At 43.5% G+C, this 17,559-nt stretch overlaps 1 long non-coding RNA gene across 2 annotated transcripts in view; it reads left to right on the forward strand.

The window, feature by feature from the left end:
- Window positions 1–17,559, forward strand: part of LOC129831450 (uncharacterized) — a 67,509-nt gene that overhangs the window by 11,081 nt on the left and 38,869 nt on the right. The window contains exons 2-3 of one of the 2 annotated variants that reach the window (XR_008755723.1): window positions 1,319–1,376; window positions 6,634–6,668. This is a non-coding gene — a long non-coding RNA (uncharacterized LOC129831450). The remainder of the gene's footprint in view (window positions 1–1,318; window positions 1,377–6,633; window positions 6,669–17,559) is intronic. The other variant, XR_008755722.1, reaches the window with a different exon arrangement.

Consider the following 17,559-nt stretch of genomic DNA (forward strand, 5'->3'; position numbering starts at 1 on the left):
CTAATCCTTATTGTGGCTAGCTTCACAACACATAACCTGGGGCGATCGAGCCTCACTAGCCAGATGAAGCTAGCTGGCTGCTTCTAACTTTAGCTTTGGGCAACAGGGTTATTAAGTAGCTGGCTAGCTATTTATTTTCATGAACTGAATATTAATTTCAATAGGCAACCAACAAGTGGCAACCTAGCTAATACTTACTCACATGGATTCCTAAATCATTGCTAAGAATAATGAAAACGACTGCAGGTTCTACTGGTCATTGTTTTCAGGCTGGTTCTATTGGTGCTAGCTAGGTACCAAGCTAAAGCTAGCTACCCCAGAAGTTGTGGTCTAACAAATGATGCTTTATTATCAACGCGGTATTGTAAACACATCGTTTGTGGCCGGTGTTTGCTTGTTTGCAGAATTTTGTATAGCTTTGACAGTGCTACTGTATCTTTTTTGACATGCAAAGACCCAAATGGGATTCCATAGTATGTATGTCGTGAAGCTAATAGCAGTGACACTATTATTGTGTAACTCCGGTAGGGCAACATCTGAAAAATAGCGCACTCGGTGCTCGACCAGTCGGCGAAAGCCAACATCACCCACGACAGAGAACGGTTGATTGTCAAGGGTAATGAATTCCATTATCTTGGCTTTAATGGATTTCGCCTTTGAGTTGTCTCGCTGTTGTTACTCTTTCAAATGACTGCTCGACTTGTTGAGTGCTCAATCCACACAGCAGACATTGTGGGCTAGGTTAGGAATGCTGTGTTGCACGTATTGCGCCAAATGTTACGTGGCGTCATGTACCTACGCCATATAGGTTTTGCACATCGGGGCGTTAAATTAGACATCGGCTGATACTAATTTTGGAATTTTTAGCTAATATCGGCGGATTAAAATATGTTCACAGATATATCGTGCATCCCTAGTTATTTTACTGCTGCAGTTTAATTATTTGTTACTTTTTGTTTTATTTTTTACTTAACACATTTTTTCCTTAACTTATTAAAGCATTGTTGGTTAAGGGCTTGTAAGTAAGAATTTCACTGTAAGGTTGTATTTGGCACATGTGACAAATACATGTGATTTGATTTGAAGTGGACATGCATATATAACATGGACATACTGTGAAACAGACAGGTGGATGTACTGTAAAAACAACAGGCAGCTTTACAGACAAGCAACGACAAATATAGAGAAGACAGAGGCTACCTTTCTTCAGGTGTAGAAGCATACATCATTAGAACGGGGCGTTTTCAAAATAACAAAAGGCATTACAAAAAATGGTGAACCTTAACTTATCGTCAGGGTGTTTGTTTCTCTTTTTCAGACATGACCTACCCACCCAACATAGCTACTCCCATTCCATATAGCCCAAGACCTGAAAGGTAAGGAGATATTTCAATTTTCACTGAAAATTAACCAACACAAATCATCCATCATACTTCACTTACCCTTCAGGGAAGTCATGTGAATAGAAGTGCCCTATCGGTCAGGTTTTTTCTCAAACATCCAGCAGTGAGGAGGATCACTAGGTCGGCCATTTTGAGCTCTGAACCGATCGACCCATTGATTTACCATCAGAACAATTGAATTAAGGTTGTTCTTCCACCAAAGCTTAATAGCAAAATAATATGATCTACAGTGATAGGTATTTCATGTCACATTTGAGCTTTGTACAATGGGGGTTCCAGTTTGGTCTTTGACACAATGTATCTCTTACTGAGTTACAAGTGGTGCGGTTGCCAGTTGGTCATGTCCTGGTATTGTAAGTAGTGAATTGCTAGGGAATCAGGGAGAAGCAGAGGGGTATAAAGAAGAGCTTGTGGCTTTGAGAAGCTTCACATTACATGTTTGTCTTTGTGTTGATGTAACGCCCCCGTCCCCAACAGGAGAATAAGAAATACATTCTGCTTCACAAGAGTCCTTCATCTCCAGATGTTGTCACAATGTGTTTTTGTAGCGCCATACAGTGCCTTCGGAAAGTATTCAAACCCCTTGACTTTGTTCACATTTTGTTACGTTACAGCCTTATTATAAAATGTATTAAATAAATACAAATCTTTAGCAATCTACACACGATATCCCATAATGACAAAGTGAAAACAGAGTTTTAGAAATTTTTCCTAATTAAAAAAATATATACAAAAAAATACCTTATTTACATAAGTATTCAGACCCTTTGCTATGAGACACAAAATTAAGCTCTGATACATCCTGTTTCCATTGATCATTCTTGAGATGTTTCTATAACTTGATTTGAGTCCACCTGTGATACATTTAATTGGTTTGATATTATTTGGAAAGGCACACACCAGAAGGACAACCATCTCTGCAGTACTCCACCAATCAGGCCTTTATAGTAGAGTGGCCAGACAGAAGCCAATCCTCAGTGAAAGACACATGACAGCCCGCTTGGAGTTAGTCAAAAGCACCTAAAGGACTCTCTCACCATTGGAAACAAGATTCTCTGGTCTGATGAAACCAAGATTGAACTGTTTGGCCTGAATGCCAAACGTCGTGTCTGGAAGAAAGCTGGCACCATCCCTATGGTGAAGCATGGTGGTGGCAGCCTCAACTTTCTACAGCACTGCACTGTTGGAGCTAGGAACACAAGCATTTCGCTACATCCTCAATAACATTGCTAAATATGTGTATGTGACCAATACAATTTGATTTGATGTTCTACAGCAGCAAGGACTGGGAGACTAGTCAGGATAAAGGGAAAGATGAACGGAGCAAAGTACAGAGAGATCCTTGATGAAAACTTGCTCCAGTGCACCCAGAAGATTCACCTTCCAACAGGACAACAACCCTAAGCACACAGCCAAGACAACACAGGAGTGGCTTTGGGACAAGTCTCTGAATGTCCTAGAGTGAAAATAGCTGTGCAGCGACGCTCCCCATCCAACCTGACAGAGCTTGAGAGGATCTGCAGAGAGGAATGGGAGAAACTTCCCAAATAGAGGAGTGCCAAGCTTGTAGCGTCATACCCAAGATGCCAAAGCGGCTTCAACAAAGTACTGAGTAAAGGGTCTGAATACTTATGTAAATGAGAGAGAGAGAGAGAGAGACAGATCAGACCTATGCCACTCCTGCCCACCCCATGCACCCCACCCCCGCAAAGAGGGCATCAACATGGAAGTCACACATACGCCCAGGCAGTGAGCGGGCAAACAGGCCCAACCCCCACTCTTACACTCGCCCAAGCCAACGGCATGTACCAGATGCTCAGCAGGCTCTGCTCACACTTACTGGCCTGAGGCCAAACCATGACCAACAACATTGGACACTTTATGGAACAAAAAGCCTTCACTATATCATCCTGGAATATCCAAGGCCTGAGGTCATCTGCCTTTGGCCTAAAGAGCAAGAACCCGGACTTCACCAAAGAAATCGGTAATGCAGACATTGTCATCCTGCAAGAAACCTGGTATAGTGGAGACGGACTCACTGGTTGCCCTCTAGGTTACAGAGAGCTGGTAGTCCCATCCACCAAACTACCAGGTGTGAAACAGGGAAGGGACTCAGGGGGAATGCTAATTTGGTATAGAGCAGACCTAACTCACTCCATTAAATTAATCAAAACAGGAACATTTTACATTTGGCTAGAAATTCAAAAGGAAATTATCTTAACAGAGAAAAATGTCCTCCTGTGTGCTACCTATATCCCCCCACTAGAATCCCCATATTTTAATGAAGACAGCTTCTCCATCCTGGAGGGGGAAATCAATCATTTCCAGGCCCAGGGACATGTATTAGTCTGTGGCGACCTAAATGCCAGAACTGGACACGAACCTGACACCCTCAGCACACAGGGGGACAAACACCTGCCTGCAGGTGACAGCATTCCCTCCCCCATATGCCCCCCTAGGCATAACTATGACAACATAACCAACAAAAACGGGTCACAACTCCTGCAGCTCTGTCGCACGCTGGGTATGTACATAGTCAATGGTAGGCTTCGAAGGGACTCCTATGGTAGGTACACCTATAGCTCATCTCTTGGCAGTAGCACTGTAGACTACTTTATCACTGACCTCAACCCAGAGTCTCTCAGAGCGTTCACAGTCAGCCCACTGACACCCCTATCAGATCACAGCAAAATTACAGTCTACTTGAACAGAGCAATACTCAATCATGAGGCATCAAAGCCAAAGGAACTGAGTAACATTAAGAAATGCTATAGATGGAAGGAATGCAGTTTGGAAACCTACCAAAAAACAATTAGGCAACAGCAAATCCAACCCCTTTTAGACAACTTCCTGGGTAAAACGTTCCACTGCAATAGTGAAGTTGTAAACTTGGCAGTAGAAAATCTTAACAGTATATTTGACCTCTCAGCTTCCCTATCAAATCTAAAAATCTCAAATAGAAAACCGAAGAAAATGAACAACAATGACAAATGGTTTGATGAAGAATGCAAAAATCTAAAAAGTAAATTGAGAAACCTGTCCAACCAAAAACATAGAGACCCAGAAAACCTGAGTCTACGCCTTCACTATGGTGAATCACTAAAACAATACAGAAATACACTACGGAAAAAGAAGGAACAGCATGTCAGAAATCAGCTCAATGTAATTGAAGAATCCATAGACTCTAACCAATTCTGGGAAAATTGGAAAACACTAAACAAACAACAACACAAAGAATTATCTATCCAAAATGGAGATGTATGGGTAAACCACTTCTCCAATTTTTTTGGCTCTATAACAAAGAATAAAGAGCAAAAACATATACATGATCAAATACAAATACTAGAATCAACTATTAAAAACTACCAGAACCCACTGGATTCTCCAATTACCTTGAATGAGTTACAGGACAAAATAAAAACCCTCCAACCCAAAAAGGCCTGTGGTGTTGATGGTATCCTTAATGAAATGATCAAATATACAGACAACAAATTCCAATTGGTTATACTAAAACTCTTTAACATCGTCCTTAGCTCTGGCATCTTCCCCAATATTTGGAACCAAGGACTGATCACCCCAATCCACAAAAGTGGAGACAAATTTGACCCCAATAACTACCGTGGAATATGCGTCAACAGTAACCTTGGTAAAATACTCTGCATTATCATTAACAGCAGACTCGTACATTTCCTCAATGAACACAATGTACTGAGCAAATGTCAAATTGGCTTTTTACCAAATTACCGTACAACAGACCATGTATTCACCCTACACACCCTAATTGACAATCAAACAAACCAAAACAAAGGCAAAGTCTTCTCATGCTTTGTTGATTTCAAAAAAGCCTTCGACTCAATTTGGCATGAGGGTCTGCTATACAAATTGATGGAAAGTGGTGTTGGGGGTAAAACATACGACATTATAAAATCCATGTACACAAACAACAAGTGTGCGGTTAAAATTGGCAAAAAACACACACATTTCTTCACACAGGGTCGTGGGGTGAGACAGGGATGCAGCTTAAGCCCCACCCTCTTCAACATGTATATCAACGAATTGGCGCGGGCACTAGAACAGTCTGCAGCACCCGATCTCACCCTACTAGAATCCGAAGTCAAATGTCTACTGTTTGCTGATGATCTGGTGCTTCTGCCACCAACCGAGGGACTACAGCAGCACCTAGATCTTCTGCCCAGATTCTGTCAGACCTGGGCCCTGACAGTAAATCTCAGTAAGACCAAAATAATGGTGTTCCAAAAAAGGTCCAGTCGCCAGGACCACAAATTCCATCTAGACACCGTTGCCCTAGAGCACACAAAAAACTATACATACCTCGGCCTAAACATCAGCACCACAGGTAACTTCCACAAAGATGTGAACGATCTGAGAGACAAGGCAAGAAGGGCATTCTATGCCATCAAAAGGAACATAAATTTCAACATACCAATTAGGATCTGGCTAAAAATACTTGAATCAGTCATAGAGCCCATTGCCCTTTATGGTTGTGAGGTCTGGGGTCCGCTCACCAACCAAGATTTCACAAAATGGGGCAAACACCAAATTGAGACTCTGCATGCAGAATTCTGCAAAAATAACCTCTGTGTACAACGCAGAACACCAAATAATGCATGCAGAGCAGAATTAGGCCGATACCCACTAATTATCAAAATCCAGAAAAGAGCCGTTAAATTCTACAACCACCTAAAAGGAAGCGATTCCCAAACCTTCCATAACAAAGCCATCACCTACAGAGAGATGAACCTGGAGAAGAGTCCCCTAAGCAAACTGGTCCTAGGGCTCTGTTCACAAACACACCCCACAAAGCCCCAGGACAACAGCACAATTAGACCCAACCAAATCATGAGAAAACAAAAAGATAATTACTTGACACATTGGAAAGAATTAACAAAAAAACAGAGCAAACTAGAATGCTATTTGGCCCTAAACAGAGAGTACACAGTGGCAGAATACCTGACCACTGTGACTGACCCAAACTTAAGGAAAGCTTTGACTATGTACAGACTCAGTGAGCATAGCCTTGCTATTGAGAAAGGCCGCCGTAGGCAGACATGGCTCTCAAGAGAAGAGGAGATGGGAGGAGATGGGAGAGGAAGGATTTGCAGCGCGATCTGACTCACAAATAGAACTGACTAATATTTTAGCGCCTGGCAACGCAGACGCTCGTTGACGCAATAATTGAATAATATAGATTTCTAAATTTATTTTGCAGCGCACGCGAAGCGAACGGTGTAGTCAGGGTATAAGGTATGTGTCTCTCTCTCTCTCACACACACACACACACACACACACACACACACACACACACACACACACACACACACACACACACACACACACACACACACACACACACACACACACACAACTATACTTGTGTGGACTTTTTATCCTAAACCTAACCCTTACCTTAAACCCTATATCTAACCTTAAACGCCTAAGCCTAAAATAGCCCGTTTAGAAGTAAGGACCGGCAATCAAGAATCTCTCATTATTGTGAGGACTCCAAACACACATACACACACACACACACACACACAGTCAGCCAGCCAAGTATCCCTTTCACCGGTCTAACAGAAAGAAATTGCCAAAGGTGGAAATTATAGTGTAGGCTCAAGGAGGTCGAATTAAGCAGTCCTGATGGTTACAGAACTGTTGAGCTGTTTGCTACTGACAGGTTTGTGTCAGTGGATGCGTCCCAAATGGCACCATTTTTTAAATCCCTATTTAATTCTTAGTACAAATTTAGACAAATTAAAAAGACCTAGCTAGCTAAAAGATTAAGTCAACCAGTTCCTTGAAAAATTGCCAAGGTCTTAGTGCATGGAAAGGGGTCTGGGAATATGGCTTAATATAAACAGTGTAGTTATTCCCTCCGCAAGGCAATCAAACAACCGAAATGCCGGTACAGGGACAAGGTGGAGTCGTAATTCAACAGCTCAGACACGAGGCGTATGTGGGTCTACAGGAAATCACAGACTACAAAAACATAAACAGCCACGTCACGGATACCGACATCACGCTTCCGGACAAACTAAACACATTCTTTGCCAGCTTTGAGGATAATACAGTGCCACCGTCGCGGGTCGCTAACAAAGACTGCGTCCCCCCCTCTCCTTCTTAGTGACTGACGTGAGTAAAACATTTAAACTTGTTAACCATTGCAGGGCTGCTGGCCCAGATTGCATCCCTAGTCGTGTCCCCAGATCATGCACAGACCAGCTGGCTGGTGTGTTTACGGACATATTTAATCGCTCCCTATCCCACTCTGTTGTCCCATATGCTTAAAGATGGCTACCCTTGTTCCTGAACCCAAGAAGGCAAAGATAACTGAACTACTGCCCCGTAGCACTCACTTCTTTCATCATGAAGTGCTTTGAGAGGATAGTCAAGGATCATTTCACCGCCACTTTACCGGCCACCCTAGACCCACCCCTTTGCATACCGCCCCAACAGATACACAGATGACGCAATCGCCATCACACTGCACACTGCCCTATCCCATCTGGGCAAAAGAATACCTACAGTATGTAAGAATGCTGTTCATTGACTACAGCTCAGCATTCAACACCATAGTGCCATCCAAGCTCATCATCAAGCTGGAGAACCTGGGTCTCAACCCCTCCCTGTGCTACTGGGTCTTGGACTTTCTGATGGGCCGCCCCCAGGTGGTGAAGGTAGGAAACAACATCTCCACTTCGCTGACCCTCAACACTGGGGCCCCACAAGGGTGTGTGCTCAGCCCTCTCCTGTACTCCCTGTTCACCCACTACTGAGTGGCCACGCACGCCTCCACCTCAATCAAGTTTGCACACGAAACAACAGCAGTGGGCTTGATTACCAACAACGACGAGACAGCCTACAGGGAGGAGGTGAGGGCACTCGAAGTGTCGTGTCAGGAAAACAACCTCTCACTCAACGTCAACAAAACAAAGGAGATGATTGTGGACTTCAGGAAACTGCAGAGGGAGCACCCTCCTACCCTCATCGAAGGGACAGCAGTGGAGAAGGGGGAAAGTTTTAAGTTCCTAGGCGTACACATCACAGACAAACTGAAATGGTCCACCCACACAGACAGTGTGGTGAAGAAGGCGCAACAGCGACTCTTCAACCTCAGGAGGCTGAAGAAATTTGGCCTGTCACCCAAAAGCTTTTACAGATGCACAATCGAGAGCATCCTGTCGGGCTGTATCACAGCCTGGTACGGCAACTACACCGCCCTCAACCACAAGGCTCTCCAGAGAGTGGTGCGGTCTGCACAACGCATCACCGGGGAGAAAACTACCTGCCCTCCACGACACCTACAGCTCCCGATGTCACAGGAAGCCCAAAAAGATAATCAAGGATAACAACCACCCGAGCCACTACCTGTTCACACCACTATCATTCAGAAGGCGAGGTCAGTACAAATGCGTGCGTGAAACAGCTTCTATCTCAAGGCCATTAGACTGCTAAACAGCAATCACTAACTCAGAGAGGCTGCTGCCTACATTGAGACCCAATCACTGGCCACTTTAATAAATGGATCACTAGTCACTTTAAACAATGCCACTTTAAATAATGACACTTTAATAATGTTTACATATCTTACATTACTCATATCACATGTATATACTGTATTGAGACCCAATCACTGGACACTTTAATAAATGGATCACTAGTCACTTTAAACAATGGCGCTTTAAATAATGCCACTTTAATAATGTTTACATATCTTACATTACTCATACCACATGTATATACTGTATTTTATACCATCTATTGCATCTTGCCTATGCCGCTCGGCCATAGCTCATCCATATACTTATATGTACATATTCTCATTCACCCCTTTAGATTTGTGTGTATTAGGTAGTTGTTGGGGAATTGTTAGATATTACTGCACTTTTGGAACTAGAAGCACAAGCATTTCGCTACACTCCCATTATTACTCACACATCTGCTAACCATGTGTATGTGACCAATAAAAGTGGATTTGAATTGAGATAAATTAAAAAGACCTAGCTAGCTAAAATACATTGTCAACCAGTTCCTTTAACAATTGCAGTTCATTTTCTGAAATCGTGTTTGGACCTGGTCAAAAGTTGTATTTTCGGCTGGCGTCAGGCCAGCGCTATTGTAAAATGAACGCTCGTTGGTGATTTCGACTTGCGCCAGGATTGGTAATTTACTTGTATTACATGAGCTCGCTTGCGCTAAGATGGGAAGGGTGGCACAATATCTGGTGTGTCCTTAAAAACGTGTGCCAAAGTTCCAATTTCAGGCAGCGCTGGTGGGGATATTTATGACCAACCAAAAGCTGATCTTATTGGTAACGCGGTTAGTTATGGCATTGATTTTGACAGCGGAAGCGCAGCCTATCCAACCGTGATGCACAGTGCCCATATGCGCATGGAACAAGAGAAATGTGCTTTTTGTGCCCCCAAACTTCATATTTAGAAACACAAAAAACAAATGTTTGTTCCCATTTAATTTGATTAAAAACCAAGCATTGCCTCCCCTCCTCAATTATTTTTTTGTCCTGCCCAATACATTTGCCAAGTAGTCAAAACTATCAATAAAAATCCCTTCCTACAGGCAGAAACTCAAACAGGAAGTACCTGTGCTAAGGTCTATTCAACACTGGTCTGACCAATCGGAATCCATGCTTCCAGATTGTTTTGATGAGGCGGACTAGGATATGTTTCAGGTTGCATCTGATAATAATGTTGACGTATACACTGACACGGTGACTGAGTTCATCAGGAAGTGTATAAGGGACGTTGTTCCCACTGTGACTATTAAAATCTATCCAAACCAATAAACATGGATAGATGGCAGCATTCACGCAAAACTGAAAGCGCGAACCACCGCATTTAACCATGGCAAGGTGACTGACAAAGTGGATTCGAAATTCAACTGCTCAGACATGAGACATATGTGGCAGGGACTCCAGATATTCACAGATTACAAAGGGAAAACCAGCCACATCGCGGACACCAACGTCTTGCTCCCGGACAAGCTAAACACCTTCTTCGCCCACTTTGATGATTACATAGTACCACCAACGCCGGCTGCTCTCGAGGACTGTGGGCTCTCTTTCTCCGTCGCTGAAGTGAGTAAGACATTTAAGCGTGTTAACCCTCGCAGAGCTGCCGGCACAGATGGCATCCCTAGCCTCGTACTAAGAGCATACGCAGACCAGCTGGCTCAAGTATTTACAGACATATTCAATCTTTCCCTTTCCCAGTCTGCTGTCCCCACTTTCTTCAAGATGTTCACCATTGTTCCTGTACCCAAGAAAGCAAAGGTAACTGAACTAAATGACTATCGCCCCATAGCACTCACTTCTGTCATCATGAAGTGCTTTGAGAGGCTAGTTAAGGATCATATCACCTCCACCTTGCCTGACACCCTAGACCTACTGTAATTTGCATACTGCCCCAATATATTCATAGACGATGCAATCGCCATCACACTGCACACTGCTCTATCCCATCTGGACAAGAGGGATACCTATGTAAGAATGTTGTTCATCGAATACAGCTCAGCCTTCAACATCACAGTGCCCTCCAAGCTCATCGGTAAGCTCAGGGCCCTGGGTCTGAACCCCACCCTGTGCAACTGGGTCCTGGACTTCCTGACGGGCCGCCCCCAGGTGACGAAGGTAGGAAACAACACCTCCACTACTCTGATCCTCAACACAGGGGCCCCAAGAGGTTCATCAGGGACTGCAGAGGTAGCACGCCCAATCCATATCAACAGGGCCACAGTGGAAAAGGTAAAAAGCTTCAAGTTCCTCGGCATGAACATCACTGGCAATCTGAAATGGTCCACCCACACAGACAGCGTGGTGAAGAAGGCGCAACAGGACGCTGAAGAAATTTGGCTTGGCCCCTTATAGACACTCACAAACTTGTACAAATGCACCATTGAGAGCATCCTGTCAGGCTGTATCACCGCCTAGTACGGAAACTGCACCTCCCGCAACTGCAGGGCTCTACAGAGTGTGGTGCGGTCCAACGCATCACCGGGGTCACACTGCCTGCCCTCCAGGACCTACAGCACCCAAAAAGATCATCAAGGACATCAACCACCATGGCCTGTTCTCCTCGCTGTCATCCAGAAAGTGAGGTCAGTACAGGTGCGTCAAAGCTGGGACTAAAGAGACTGGAAAACAGCTTCTATCTCAAGGCCATCAGACTGTTAAATAGCCATCACTAGCCGGCATCCACCCAGGACCCTGCCCTGAACTTAGTCATTGTCACTAGCCGGCTACATCCGGTTTCTCAAACCTGCACCTTAGAGGCTGCTGCCCTGTGTATATAGACATGGAATCATAGTAACTTTATAAATGGAACACTTGTCATTTTAATAATGTTTAGGACTGTTTTATTCATTTCATATGTTTATACTGTATTCTAGTCAATGCCATCCTATTCAACTATTGCTGTATATATATTATGCTATTCTACGTATCCTACAGGTATACTAAATATTCTATCTACATACTGTACTGTCCATAATGTCTATAATGTCTATACATCCCATCACACTATTTGTATTTGTATTTATTATGGCCCCATTAGCTGCTGCCAAAGCGGCTGCTACTCTCCCCGGGGTCCAGCAAAATTAAGGGAGTTTATACAATTTAAAAAACATTACAATACGTTCACAGATTTCACAACACACTGTGTGCCCTCAGGCCCCTGCTCCACCACTACCACATATCTACAGTACTAAATCTATGTGTATGTATAGTGCGTATGTAATTAGGGGTGTGTGTGTGTGTGTATGTGCCAATGTTTGTGTTGCTTCACAGTCCCCGCTGTTCCATAAGGCGTTTTTTAATCAGTTTTTTAAAATCTAATTTCACTGCTTGCGTCAGTTACTTGATGTGGAATAGAGTTCCATGTAGTCATGGCTCTATGTACTGTGTGCCTCCCATAGTCTGTTCTGGACTTGGGGACTGTGAAGAGACCTCTTGTGGCATGTCTTGTGGGGTATGCATGGGTGTCCGAGCTGTGTGCCAGTAGTTTAGACAGACAGCTCGGTGCATTCAACATGTCAATACCTCTCATAAATAAAAGTAGTGATGAAGATAATCTCTCCTCCACTTTCAGTCAGGAGAGATGGACATGCATATTATTAATATTAGCTCTCTGTGTACATCCAAGGGCCAGCCGTGCCGCCCTGTCCTGAGCCAATTGCAATTTTCCTAAGTCCTTTTTTGTGATGCGACAAAACTAGGGCCTTTGGGACCTGCCTTGTTGAATGTGTTGTTAAGAAGGCAAAGTATCGCTTTATTATGAACAGACTTCTCCCCATCTTAGCTACTACTGCATCAATATGTTTTGACCATGACAGTTTACAATCTAGGGTTACTCCAAGCAGTTTAGTCACCTCAACTTGCTCAATTTACACATTATTTATTACAAGATTTAGTTGAGGTTTAGGGTTTAGTGAGTGTTTTGTTCCAAATACAATGCTTTTAGTTTTAGAAATATTTAGGGCTAACTTATTCCTTGCCACCTACTCTGAAACTAACTGCAGCTCTTTGTTGAGTGTTGCAGTCATTTCAGTCACTGTAGTAGTTCATGTGTATAGTGTTGCATACATAGAAAATTGAAGTAAGCAAGTGGCCTAAACAGCTACCCTGGGGAATTCCTGATTCTAACGGGATTATATTTGATAGGCTTCCATTAAAGAACACCCTCTGTGTTCTGTTAGACAAGTAACTCGTTATCCACATAATAGCATGGGGTGTAAAGCCATAACACATACGTTTTTCCAGCAGCAGACTATTATTGATAATGTCAAAAGCTGCACTGAAGTCTAACAAGACAGCCCCCACAATAATTGTATCATCAATTTCTCTCAGCCAATCATCAGTCATTTGTGTAAGATGTAGCAAATAGGAGTGGCAATATCGTCTGCTATTATCCTCAGTAAATTTCTATCCAGATTGTCAGACCCTGGTGGCTTGTTATTGTTGATAGACAACAACAACAAAAAATTCACCTCTTCCACACTGACTTTACAGAATTCAGAAGTACAGTTCTTGTCTTTCATAATTTGGTTTGATATACTTGGATGTGTAGTGTCAGCGTTTGTTGCTGGCGTGTCATATACAGTACCAGTCAAAAGTTTGGATACACTTACTCGTTCAAGGGTTTTTCTTTATTTTTACAATTTTCTACATTGTAGAATAATGGTGAAGACATCAACACGATGAAATAGCACATATGGAATCATGTAGTAACCAAAAAGTGTTAAACAAATCAAAATATATTTTAGATTTAAGATTCTTCAAAGTAGCCACCTTTTGCCTTGATGATAGCTTTGCACACACTTGGCATTCTCTCAACCAGCTTCACCTGGAATGCTTTTCCAGCAGTCTTGAAGGCGTTCCCACGTATGCTGAGCATACGTTTGCTGCTTTTCCTTCACTCTGCGGTCCAACTCATCCCAAACCATCTCAATTGGGTTGAGGTCAGGTGATTGTGGAGGCCAGGTCATCTAATGCAGCACTCCGTCACTCTCCTTCTTGGTCAAATAGCCCTTTCACAGCTTGAAGATGTGTTGGGTCATTGTCCTGTTGAAAAACAAATGATAGTAACACTAAGTGCAAACCAGATGGGATGGCGTATCGCTGCAGAATGCTGTGGTAGCCATACTGGTTAAGTGTGACTTGAATTCTAAATAAATCCCATACCGTGTCACCAGCAAAGCACCCCCACACCCTCACACCTCCTCCTCCATGATTAGTTGTGTCCAAACTTTTGACTGGTACTGTATGTTTATACGACTTTGCTCGTCCTAATATTTACATATTTCTTAATTCTATTTGTTTTACTTTTAGATCTTTGTGTACTGTTGTGAATTGTTAGATATTACTGCACTGCTGGCGCTAGGAACACAAGTATTTTGCTACACCCGCAATAACATCTGCTAAACATGTGTAGGCAGCAAATACAATTTGATTTGATATGATTTTAAAAGGTTTGGCTCTTAAGACCGCTTTGAAATAAATCCTAATCACAAAAGCTACCTTGCAAAGATCAAGTTTGGGAGCAGCAAAAGCATCCAAGGTCAATGCCTTGCTCAAGGGCACATTGACAGATCTTCCACCAGGCCAAAGAATCCTCCAAGATCCCCCAACAGTTTCCCAATAGTTGTCCCTCAAACATTCGAGACCCCTCCCACAGTCCCCCTCAAGAAAATGTTTTTTTCCCCCAATTAATTCCATTCCCCACCCCCAAGAACCAAGAGAATTTCAACAATGTTGACTGTCAACACTCCAAACATATTTAGCAGACACTGAATGTTTTTTGTTACTGTTGTTAAACTGTAGTATCAATCCACAATGGACCAGGATGGGAATATTGTGTCCCCAACCGAATTGGAGATGACAACGCAAAGACTGTCAATAACCTACAGAACTTGAGACAACGGCATGCTGTATTAAGCCATGAAACGTGTTGATTGACCAGTGAGGGGCCAAGCCCTCGTCACACCTCCAATTGATTCATTTATCAAAACGCAGGCCTTTTGCGCCACCGCCAGCTACTGCGTCCATAATTGTGGTTGTGAAAATAGAAAAAAATATTTGACACATCCCCGAACCTATAGCTCTACCGCCAGCACTAAGATTTACCATTGCGTTAGGTTTGTTCAAATAGAGCCGTAAGTACACTACATGGCCAAGAGTATGTGGACACACCTTCAAATTTGTGGATTCTGCTAATTCGTGGATTTTTTTTTAAATTTGTGGATTCTCCATAGACAAACATTGGCAGTAGAATGTCGTGTACTGAAGAGCTCAGTGACTTTCAACGTGCCATCGACATAGGATGCCACCTTTCCAACAAGTCAGTTCATCAAATTTCTGCCCTGCTAGAACTGCCCAGTCAACTGTAAGTGCTGTTATTGGGAAGTGGAAATGTCTAGGAGCAACATTGGTTTGGCCGCAAAGTGGTAAACCACACAGAACGGGAGCGGCTTGTACTGAAGCGCGTAGTGCTTAAAAATCACCTGTCCTCGGCTGCAACACTCACTACCAAGTTCCAAACTGCCTCTGGAAGCAACGTCAGCACAATAATTGTTCGTAGGGAGCTTCATGAAATGGGTTTCCATGGCCGAATTGCCGCTCACAAGCCTAAGATCACTATGTGCAATGCTATTTTGGTGGAGGAGGAACAATGGTCTGGGGACGTTTTTCATGGTTCAAGCTAGGCCCCTTAGTTCCAGTGAAGGGAAATCTTAATGCTATACAATGACATTCAAGACGATTCTGTGCTTCCAACTTTGTGGCAACAGTTTGGGTAAGACCCTGCACAGAGCCCTGACCTTAACCCCATTGGGATGAATTGGAACGGCGACTGCGAGCCAGGCCTAATCGCCCAACAGTGCCCGACCTCACTAATGCTCCTGTGGCTGAATGTAAGCAAGTCCCCGCAGAAATGTTCCAACATCTAGTGGAAAGCCTTCCCAAAAGGAGTGGAGGCTGTTATAGCAGCAAAGGGGGTTCAACTATCAGGTATGAAGGTAAGACCCAGATGCAGACCATGTTGAATTAACAATAGTTTAATGTTCCAACAGGGGCAGGCAACAGACAGGGGTCAGGTGGGGCAACAGTACCAGGCGGCAGGCAGGCTCAGCGTCAGGGTAAGGTAGAGGTCGGTAAATCCAGAGGGGGGCAAAGGTACAGGTCGGCAGGCAGGCAGAGTAGTCAGGCAGGCGGGCTCGGAGTCAGGACAGGCAAGGGTCAAAACCAGGAGGGCGATTTGTAAGCGGAAGCTTTTCTAATTAAAACGTGTATCAGGTGCTGAGGAACCTTGAGCGAGATGAAGAGATGGAGAGCAGGTACAATAGCACTCAGTAGCCAGGTGTTTGTTTTCGCCACTTTCACATCAAAGAAGTCTCATCTAGTCTAGACGCCTAAATGTCCCTCGAAGCTTTGATCTCGCCACTGAGCGATGAGGCGATGAAGAAACCCAAGTAATCCTGTTTTAACGTTTGTGATGTGTGAAGACATTGGCTGAAAAATTTAAATATTTGTCACGATAGAAAGAAAATCCCAGTCGGAAAAGAACATTGATAGTATGAATAGATATATAATGTATAAATGTATAGTGTATGATACTTGTGATTTACTATACATGCTTTTTTTTTTGAAGACAGAGATGTGCTTTAGGCTGTGGGGTGACAGGTTGAGGGTTAGAGTTCACTTGGCCCTCAGCTGCAGCATGTCTGCCTCTATCAGACAGCCAGATGTCAATGACTGGGGTTCAGCAGTCAATGATAGGTGACACGCAGCCATACCCTGCTCCCCCTCCAGACCATGGCTTCACCCCAGATGGCACCATATTATAGTGCACTACTCATGCAGCTCTGGTCAAAAGTAGTGCAATATGTAGGGAATAGAGTGCCTTTTGGGATGTTGCCCGTCTCTTAATTGCTAGAACGCCACTTGGTGCTTGGTCAGTTCGCAAAGTAATGCTTTCATGATGGTAGAACTATAACAACAAGAATGAGGAGAAACAATAAGGAAGAGAAGAGAAGGAGATGCATGTCCAATTCCCTCTCGTATCGCTCAGTCCTGGGATCTCAAGTCTGAGTCACTGCTTTAACAGAATATCAATAACAATGTAGGAAGGTTGAATTAGTCTCCAGTATCTCTTTACTCCTTGACCCTCTTTCTTCACTTTCATTGACTTCTAGAGTCTAAGCACTCATGTTGTGCTGTAGAGATGACTGGTTTCTACCTAGTGTACAGTTAGCCAGTGCACTAGTACTAACAGGCAATCCCCTGTCCAACCCGCCAACCCACCACCTCCCACTTCTTCGTCCCCCTCCTCCCTTTTCTCTCTCTCACCTTCTTCTTCCTTCACTCTCTCTCACTTGGCTTCATATTGATCTGAATTCATTTGTTTCTTATTGATCCGACACTCTACCCTCTGCCGCATTAAACAAACACACACACACACACACACACACAGGACATACGTGAACTTCATAAATGCATACATGTTGTGAAGACAGGTCTGTATTGAAAGGCAATACCACTTTGCGTGTATAAACAGGTACTCAGGCGCTATTCCAGTAAATATGTGTATATCTCTCTTTCTGTCACACATGCACGCACGTAGGGATGCAC

The sequence above is a fragment of the Salvelinus fontinalis genome, chromosome 32 (assembly GCF_029448725.1).
Source record: "Salvelinus fontinalis isolate EN_2023a chromosome 32, ASM2944872v1, whole genome shotgun sequence".
Lineage (NCBI taxonomy): Eukaryota > Metazoa > Chordata > Actinopteri > Salmoniformes > Salmonidae > Salvelinus > Salvelinus fontinalis.